Source organism: Ochotona curzoniae, unplaced genomic scaffold, assembly GCF_017591425.1.
Source record: "Ochotona curzoniae isolate NIBS_2020 unplaced genomic scaffold, NIBS_Ocur_1.0 contig_1482, whole genome shotgun sequence".
In the NCBI taxonomy this organism is placed as follows: domain Eukaryota; kingdom Metazoa; phylum Chordata; class Mammalia; order Lagomorpha; family Ochotonidae; genus Ochotona; species Ochotona curzoniae.
The window spans coordinates 6347849-6356595 of record NW_024465100.1 but is presented as its reverse complement, the minus strand read 5'-3'; positions in this window follow the sequence as shown (position 1 = coordinate 6356595).

Below are 8747 nucleotides of genomic sequence, written 5' to 3'. Positions count from 1 at the left end.
AGGAGCATGAACGTGTCTGAGGAGCTGTGAATTCTTGGTGAGGTAGACATGAACTACATCATTCATTCCTACCCACATAGGTCCCTGATAACAAGAACTTTTGATAACTGTTAGGATTTCTTTGTATCAGTTCAACTCCATTCTCAAGTGCTTTGAAATGCTTACTTTTACTCATTTTCACAGTGGATTGCCTTGTTGAATGGCCATATGCTTTTTGTGTAAGGTTTAGGGGAAAACACCTGTGTTTGTTAAGGTGCTATCCGTTGTTCCTTTCAAGGACCTAATCCCTCTTTGATTCCTATCTGTTTTTAAAAAGATTTAGATCTACAAATTGATTAAGGTGTTGTAACATTTTATCAGGACTGGCCAATTTCAACCTTGTAGAATGTATTCTTGCTCTCTTCTGATTGTGCCCGTTGAATAGTATCTTTTGGAGTCACCATCTGTCTTACACCCTTGTGATTTAACAATCTGTGTAAGTTTCTACAGGGTAGACCCTACCCTTTATCACAGTCACCAGGATAGCTTGATTAAAAACCATCTTGAAACATAATCTCCATTATGAAATATTAAGGAGAGGTTATCAGGGTTTTGCCCTCCCAAGTGGTCTAGTCCACTAAAGGGTTAATGAATTATTTTGACAGCAGGATTGCTACAAAGGTCTTTTGGCCAAAGCCATTCATCCTGTGCTGCCTTAGAACTTGGCCGGCAAGAATGCTGTCACCAAAAGTGAGCCCTTGGCTCTAGATCAGAACTGTGAGACAAACTAAATCTCTCTTCTACTAACATATCCAATCTGTGGTAATGTGTTATGGGCAATGGAAAAATAGATGGAGGTACTGGTCCTTATGCTCATTACAAAAATTGTACTGAGTTTTGTCCTGATATTTAAATGCCACCCATATTCAGAAAGATTTTTTAAAATAGTAGAATTATATTAGAGTTTACGCTTCTGATAAACGGATGGAGAAATACTTTCTGCAATCCAATCTGTAAGTTAAGATTTAGCAAAAAACAAATGACAAAAGTTGCAAAAAGCAAATGACAAAAGTTGCTGCCAACAACAAAAAAAAGACCCAGTGGTAATAACTTCAAAGTTATGAATAATTGAATTATGTGGACAAAAAATGCTAAATCATTAAACTGGATTGAATCACAAGGCCATTTCAAATCAGCCAGTTGCTATCCCTGGCTAATAATTACAAAGGCAGGAAAGTTTAGATTTGTTGTGGATACATCTGTCAGCCACAGGTGTAGAAAGGAAGATGAATAGAATGTAGTCCATGCTTTTGGGTTTGAATTGGAGATATCAGTGGGATTTTTTTTTATTCTATACAATCACCTATACTTAGGTATTTTCCATTTTTCCAGTTTGTTGATGTGGAAAGATACACATCTGGAAATAGATCTGAATGTTTCTACCATTGACTTTTATTTTCCAAAATGTTCTCCCCTAAAAGGAGCCACAATTTCTTGCATAAAGGGTTAATTTGGAAGTTATAGCAAGGGAAGTAAAAAATTACCCGGAAACATATTGTGGAGTCAGAAAGTCAAGAATGTGCAAACCATCATCTGCTGTTCTTGCAGGGTGCACATCAGCAATTATGTGCCATCAGAAGCAGAGCTGGGAGTTGAGTTCATGCACTGTGACGTGGGATGTGTGTCCCGAATTTCACAGTAAAAGCCATGGTAAACAACTGAGCCACACTGGTGTTTTCTGAACTTTGCTCTGGCTTTTTAGGAAAGTTGTTTTCTTCATATAGTTTTTGCATGTTGGAATATTTGAAGGAAATACCAGCTTCTTGTCTGCATCCTATGTGTGAATAAATAGAAAAAATGAGGTAAATGAAAATAGTACATGGTATTGAAAATATCACTTACAGCATTAAACAGTTACTAGAGAAAGTATATTTTTGCTAACAAGTCTTTCCTGTTGGCAAACCTTCCAGCTAAATTCTCCATATGGTTACTCATATTGTGTGCGAGGTGGTATGGAGAGAGGAAAAAATGCATTAATGGAACTCCATCTACCTAGGAGGAAGTAACAGGAATGAGGAATAATAATTTTATCTTTTACTCTTTTTTTTCTTTCCTCATAGAAATAGTTTTGCAATTGACTTTTTATTGTAAAACTCTGAAGCATTCACGTAAAATATTTGGTGGTAGTTGAGACTATGCTTGTATCACCAAATAAGCAAACCGAATATATCCCTCTGAAGATTTGGTTAGCACGTCTGGATTTACACTGATGCAAGAGTGATTAATGTTGTCCCATCAGGATCAAAATCAGTTATTTTGATGACTAAATTGATATAGCATAGATTACAGTGTGTACACTTGTACAGTGGAGACCTGATTTATAGTTAGTTAAGTTGAATTTTTTACTACTGGAAATGAAAACAGCATTGAAGATTGAATGAATAGTATCTGAGAATATGAATAACTACCCATCATGGGATGTTCATTACAGGCCAGTTTGTTACACATTTGAAATACCTTATTGAAGTTTACTACAGAGATTATGGCGGCATTGATTATGTGTTTATCTAGCTCCCATACTCTCTGTAGCCCAAGCGATTGACCTTGACAACTGCTTTTTCCTTGGCTGCCTTAGTATGTAGTGTCCTGCTAGGTTGTGTCATTGGGAGTGTGAGAGAGATTCGAGTTGTGATGGGAAAAGCCAGGGCATTATTTCCCATCACTGCCTTCCTTGGTACCTCCGACAGTGGCTGTGCCTCTTCAAGGACTGAGACTCCTGCAATCTCTGCCCTTTGCTTTTCTGATACAGCCTGTGGTTTGGGAGTGATTGTCCATTGCTTTGAATCTCTAAGATGCGTACCATCTATTGTTTAGTTTTTGGACTCTAGTGATAATTTTTCAACTACGTTTCCATATTTTTAATCCCGTGTTCTGAATTATACTTTATTATCTGGGGCTTGACAAATATGAACACTGTCTTCATATTGCAAAGTGACTTGTAACAAAAAGTTAATTCAAAGCAAGGCTTTTAAACCAGCTGTGCCTAATCTCAAAGCTCTAGTAGTTAAATGATTATACTGTATCCAAATACAGTCCAAATAAATATCCAAGTGGGTAGTTTTCATTATTCATTTTTAAAAAGGAGCTTGTTCCGGGTCTCCCACATGGGTGCAGGGCATCACGGCTTGGGCCATCCTCTAATACTTTCCCAGCCCACAGGCAGGAAGCTGGAAGGGAACTGAAGCAGCCAGGACATAACTGGTGCCCATATGGAATCTTGGGGGTGTTTTGTTTATCCAAAAGTCTGAGTGACACAGAGAAAAGGAGAAAGAAATCTTCTATCCCTTGGTTCTGTCTCCAGATGAATGCAATGACTTGGGGTTATGTCAGACCAAAAGCAAGAGCCTGAAACATCATCTGGGTCTGTCATGGTTGGCAGCAAGGGCCCGAGTGCTTGTGCCATCTTCTGCTGGTTTCCCAGGCACATGAACAGGGAGTTGCATTGGAAAAGGAATAGGCAGGACTTGAACTGGCATTCCAATATGCAATACAAGCATTACAGACTCTTAGATGTCATTAATTGCCTCTTCCAGTTATGTAGCTCAGAGTGTCTGTACTGTGACAGTAACTACCCATCATCATTTAGTTAGCAAAATGTCTTCCCTAATAGTTTATATACCACTTAAGCAAGCACATGTTATTAATCTTCATATCCCCAGCACTGATTACTGTACTTAGATTGTAGTACAGCTTTAATAAATATTTATTGAATGAAGGAAGAATAATCACTACTATTGTGATATAAATTATTTTATTCCAGTAACCAGGCCAGGTTTTTGATGTAAATTTTATAACCCAATCATCATGATACTTTTAACAAAGCAGGCAAAAATAGCCCAACATCAGAGATCAGGAAAAACAGCCCCAAGAGTTTGTAAACAACTCATGACCAGTCTTAGATCAAATGCAGACTAGCTGAATTCCAGGGTCTGACATTTCCACTATATGTTGTTGCTTCATTACATCCATTCATATGAATATTAAAAAATAACTGAATTGATAAAATTATAAGTATTTTATTGGATTTTCAGGTATTTTTGGAGCCTTGCTAAGTTACAAAAGCTGTTTCTATAAGAGAAGGAGTTTGTGAACCTTCAGTAAACTGAAGGTAAAAATCTATGAGTATACAAAGGGAAGAGAAGCATTATGATAGTAATCTGAAGAAATTAAACAGTTCCTGCTGCTGTCACAGATAAACCAGGGTTGGACAGTCATCAAAGTGCTGAAACAGATTTTTCTCAGAAACCATTTTAGTATCAGAAAAGAGATCTCAGCTAAGGCCTGGGCACAAGTCCAAGTCCTGCATTGTCCAGTGGGGATTAGAGCCAAGAAGCAAAGAAGAGGGTATTCTGTGGAAAATTACCTAGCAGAAAAATCAGGGTTGGGGGAGGACCTGGGCTAAACTGACTTGTCAAGATTCTTTTTGAAGGAAGGCCAGGGTGATCATATATCATTGGCAGGGAGAGGGAGTTGGTGATGGGAAGGACAGGTGGAAAGCCAAGTGTGAATGAGCAGGATCCATCCTCCAACTGGTCAATGAAAGGTTAGATTTCAGACACCTAGAGACTGAGAGGATGCTGACTAGATTGGGGTTCAAGAGTGTGTGTTGTCCCAAGTGTAGGCAAACGAGTTACTTCCTTAATTTCCTGATCTTTGTGTAGAATCATATGCTATGGAATATGACAAGGATGATACTCACAGCTGGCTCTCCTAATCCTGGTGATCATGTGTCAGTTTTACTTTCTGTGTTTTGGCTGTTGTCTGGAATGAGGGCATCGCCCAAAGCAGCAGTGAAGGTACGCTGACTGTTGAGCTTGCTGATCTGCTGATGAAGGATTTTGCTTGTGTTTCTGTGAGTGCTAGTCTTTGCAGAATGAAATCATGTGTATGGCTGATATTCAATGGACACATTAAGTTTCTCATTTAGGTTTTCCTGGAGTGATAAGCTCTAGTTATCTTCTCTGACTGGAAGAAGTAAAATAATGCACATTTGGGGAGGTTGAGTTGCCAAATTCAATGCTTTGTTGTTGTTGTTTTGGACAAGAATGAACCAATGAAAGCCAACGGAGTCCTTAGGCATCATACAAAAGATCATTGTTTATTGTCCATGTGCTTCCTTGGCATGTACTTGCTTGTTTTGATATTGGTCGAAATTGCCGCAGCTGAATATCACTCGAATTGCTGTTTGCTTCTCACACAGCCAGGAACTTATTTGGATATCTTGAGAACAAGTGATTTCCATAAGATTTTGCTGGTGTGACCCCTTTTTCTCAGGTAAAGGATATCTCCTAAGTCTTATGCATGTGTGTGACACTAGCTTTAGTATGCTAAAACTGCTATTTATTTTTATTAATTCAGTTCTTCAGGATGCTGTGAAGTAATGCATGCATTTCTCCAAGATGATTTCTAATTACCACATACTCGGCCAATATCCTTAGCACTGGGGAAGAAACATAAAGAGGATTATTTCTCCATTTTGAGTAAAATTGTGTTCCATTGTGATTGACTCTTGTCATTAAGGGCTGGCAGCCACAGAATGTCAAAACTCAAGAGTAGCTGTTCAGTGACCGTAGTTACATGAGACTTGAAAAATTCTGCAGACCTGCTGCACAACAATGTTTATGTACACAGTTAACAATTCTGTATCATATACTCTTAAATATTTGTCAGTTTTTGCCACAATAAAATAAACAAAACCACCTAGAGTTGCGATCATGATAGATACTTAACCATGGTGTGAGCATGCATATTAAGGTTATTACTTGGTACCATTTGAGCGCCAAGGAGCAAGGTGAGGAATGCAATAATTCTTTCCAGCAAGTCATTTTCACTGGCAGTGCTGATTGACTGAGCTTTGTCAGCAGTGATGTGTGCGCTTGGAACACAGCCCTGTGGTGGCAAAAGGGGAGTGTTCACATGCATCCATCTGAAAAGAATACTCACTTTCCTAGTTTGTGGTCAAAGTGCTCACTGGTGATGGTTGGCATTAACCATTGGATTTCATGGATTTTGAGGATTGAAGGGAATAATTTTATGAATTTGTTCTCCTACCTGCAAATATTTAAACTGTACCTGAAAGGATGACATTTTTACTAAGTAGGCCGGCAAGTCAGAGAAGACTTAGGATTGACTTGATCACATTGAATTCTTTCTAAGAGCTCAGCTTAAAATACTTCTGCTTATCTCAAGACAGGGTTTTATAAATTTCTGATATAGAAAAAGAGAGAGAAACAAACCTTCAAGGTGTGGTAAAACAAACTGCCTCAGATAGTTACTTAGGGTTGCAATTCATGGAAGGACTTTGAAAATTCTTGTATGTGGCAATTTTGTGTATCACTAGGTCAGATTCTGTGCCCCTTAGCTGTGCATAAGAAGCAGACATAAGTGCTTGTTCTTAGTTAATCAAAACAGTGATGACAACTAAAACATGAATGAAAAACTTTCTTATTTGATAAGGTATAAGGAGATTAGATTTTAGCAGAGAGATAAAAGAAGACTGGGATCTTGCTGTATGAGAAGAAACAGTTGAGAGGTTTATGATGAATCTACATTTTACTTGCTGTGATTAAATTATGTGTTTTAAAATATATTTTTTAAAATTTGAGATGATGTTTACATAGCCGATCAAGGTGGGAAGGATCTAGGGTTAGGGAGAAGTGAGTGTGATGACTGCTTCCAAACTCTTTCTTCTTCCCATTTCTAGGGGGAAAGGGGAAATAAGGGATAGGCCTTATCCAACCTCCCAACCATCTCAGTACCTGAGGATGGGGAAAGGCCATTGGGTATCAACCCTGGTTCACAATGTGGCACATGCTGCAAGGATTCTGCCTTCCTGGATACGATAGTTCCAAAATGCTGTTAGTCCTTCCATTCTATAGGTGAGGAATCCCTTCCATCGTCCATTGGCTGACACAGTCAAATTTATAGTCTTCACTTGCCCAGATATTTTCTGTCGTCATTTGGCTGGGGTAGTTGTCCATTTGTTCAGGTCTCCACTCTCTGCTGTGGTACCAAATGTCCTCTGCAGGCCCCAGTGGGTTACCAAGTCCTCCAAGTGCACCATGATCTGCCATCCAACTGATGGACCTGAATTAGGCGACCTGGGCCAAACCGGATTTCCCCAGTCCTGGGGCTCATGGATCTAGCACCCACTACACACATGGGCTCAGGGCCTGATGGCATGTGAGCTGGTACCCACTGGACCCCACATCCCTGGGGCTCATAGATCCAGCACCCACCTTACTGGCAGGCTCAAGCCCCTCTGTCCCTGGAGATCATGCATCTGGCACCCACAGCCCCAGACTGATGTGACTTATCTCTTCTCAGCATCCTGGTGCTTCAGTTTAGTTCAGTCTAGCCTGCACCCAGTTCCAGCTTATGCTGGTTGCTGCTGCGGCCCAGCCTTACCCAGTAAGCCCCCAGTCCCGGCTCAAGTGTGAATTGGCTGGTGTTGCAGACCAAACTTGGTCCCTCCTGAAACTTATCCTGGTTCTCGGATCTGCCAGTGGATGCTATAATCTGGCCCGGCCTGGCCCACCCCCTCATCTGACCCATATGTATGCTGGTAGGTACCTGTCTGGTTTGGGCTGCTCCTTGCCTTGGTTTTTAAACTGATCTGCAGGGACTACAACCTGACAAAGGAGTTCACTAAGCTCCTCTATCCAGTCTCTTCCAAGATCTATGGACACTGGTAGGTCCCTGGCCCAGATTGACTTAGTCTAACTGTTGTCCTGATGTGAACAGTGCCCTAGCCCAATCAGCCCATACCCTTTCTGGTTCTTACTGTTGGCTATTGCATCCAACCACACATGGTCTGTGCCCAGACATGGTTGTTACATGGCTCAGCAGGAGTTGAAATCTAGTCTATTATATTCTACAACCACCCTGATTTTAATGAGTACCAGTGTGTGCTGGAGTCTAGCCTAGTTTGGCCCTTCCCAGACCCAGGCCACACCCATGCTAAGGGAGATTGCAGCCATGTTCAGCCTAGAACAATGCACCAATTCTGGCTCTTGAATTCATTAGTGGGAGTTCCAGCCTAGCCAAGGTGTCCCCTTAGCTCCTCAACTAGGCCTATTCTCAGCCACAGTTCTTGTGCGTGCCAGTGGAGATTGCTGTTCCACATGGATGAGCCCACATATTTGCATGCAGATTCTACCCCTAGACCTGACTCAATGATGTGTTTGTTTACTTCATGCCCAGCTTCGTAGTATCCATTCCCTTTTCTGACACTCTGGTGGGTTCCGTGTTGTAGCCCTTCAAGTAGAGTAGCCTTGTCCATAAAAGTACCAGAGAAGTCATTCCTCACCTGGACATGAACCCTAAGGTCCGTGCTCATCCCCACCTGTGCCATCTCCCAGACTCAATGCAAGCCCATACCCCCAAGTTCCCAGAGTGCACTACCAGGTAGGACCCAGGATGCCTGGCCTGGATTCCCCAGCTGCAGTCATGCAGCTAGGAGATATCAGCCCAGACTGACCTGAGCTCCCCCCAACCAACATGGTAGTAGTGGATGGATAAATCATGTGTTTCTATTCTTAGAAAATTTATTCTGTTCTATTTGTTTTTACTCAAAACTAGCATCATGTTCTTGCAGAACAGCTAAGATGATTTGAAATTTTATGTAGAAGATTTCAGGCAGAGTTTGTGTATACATGTGTTCAGAATGAACCAAGTGTCTCTATAGCTTTCCTCCATAATCTATGATT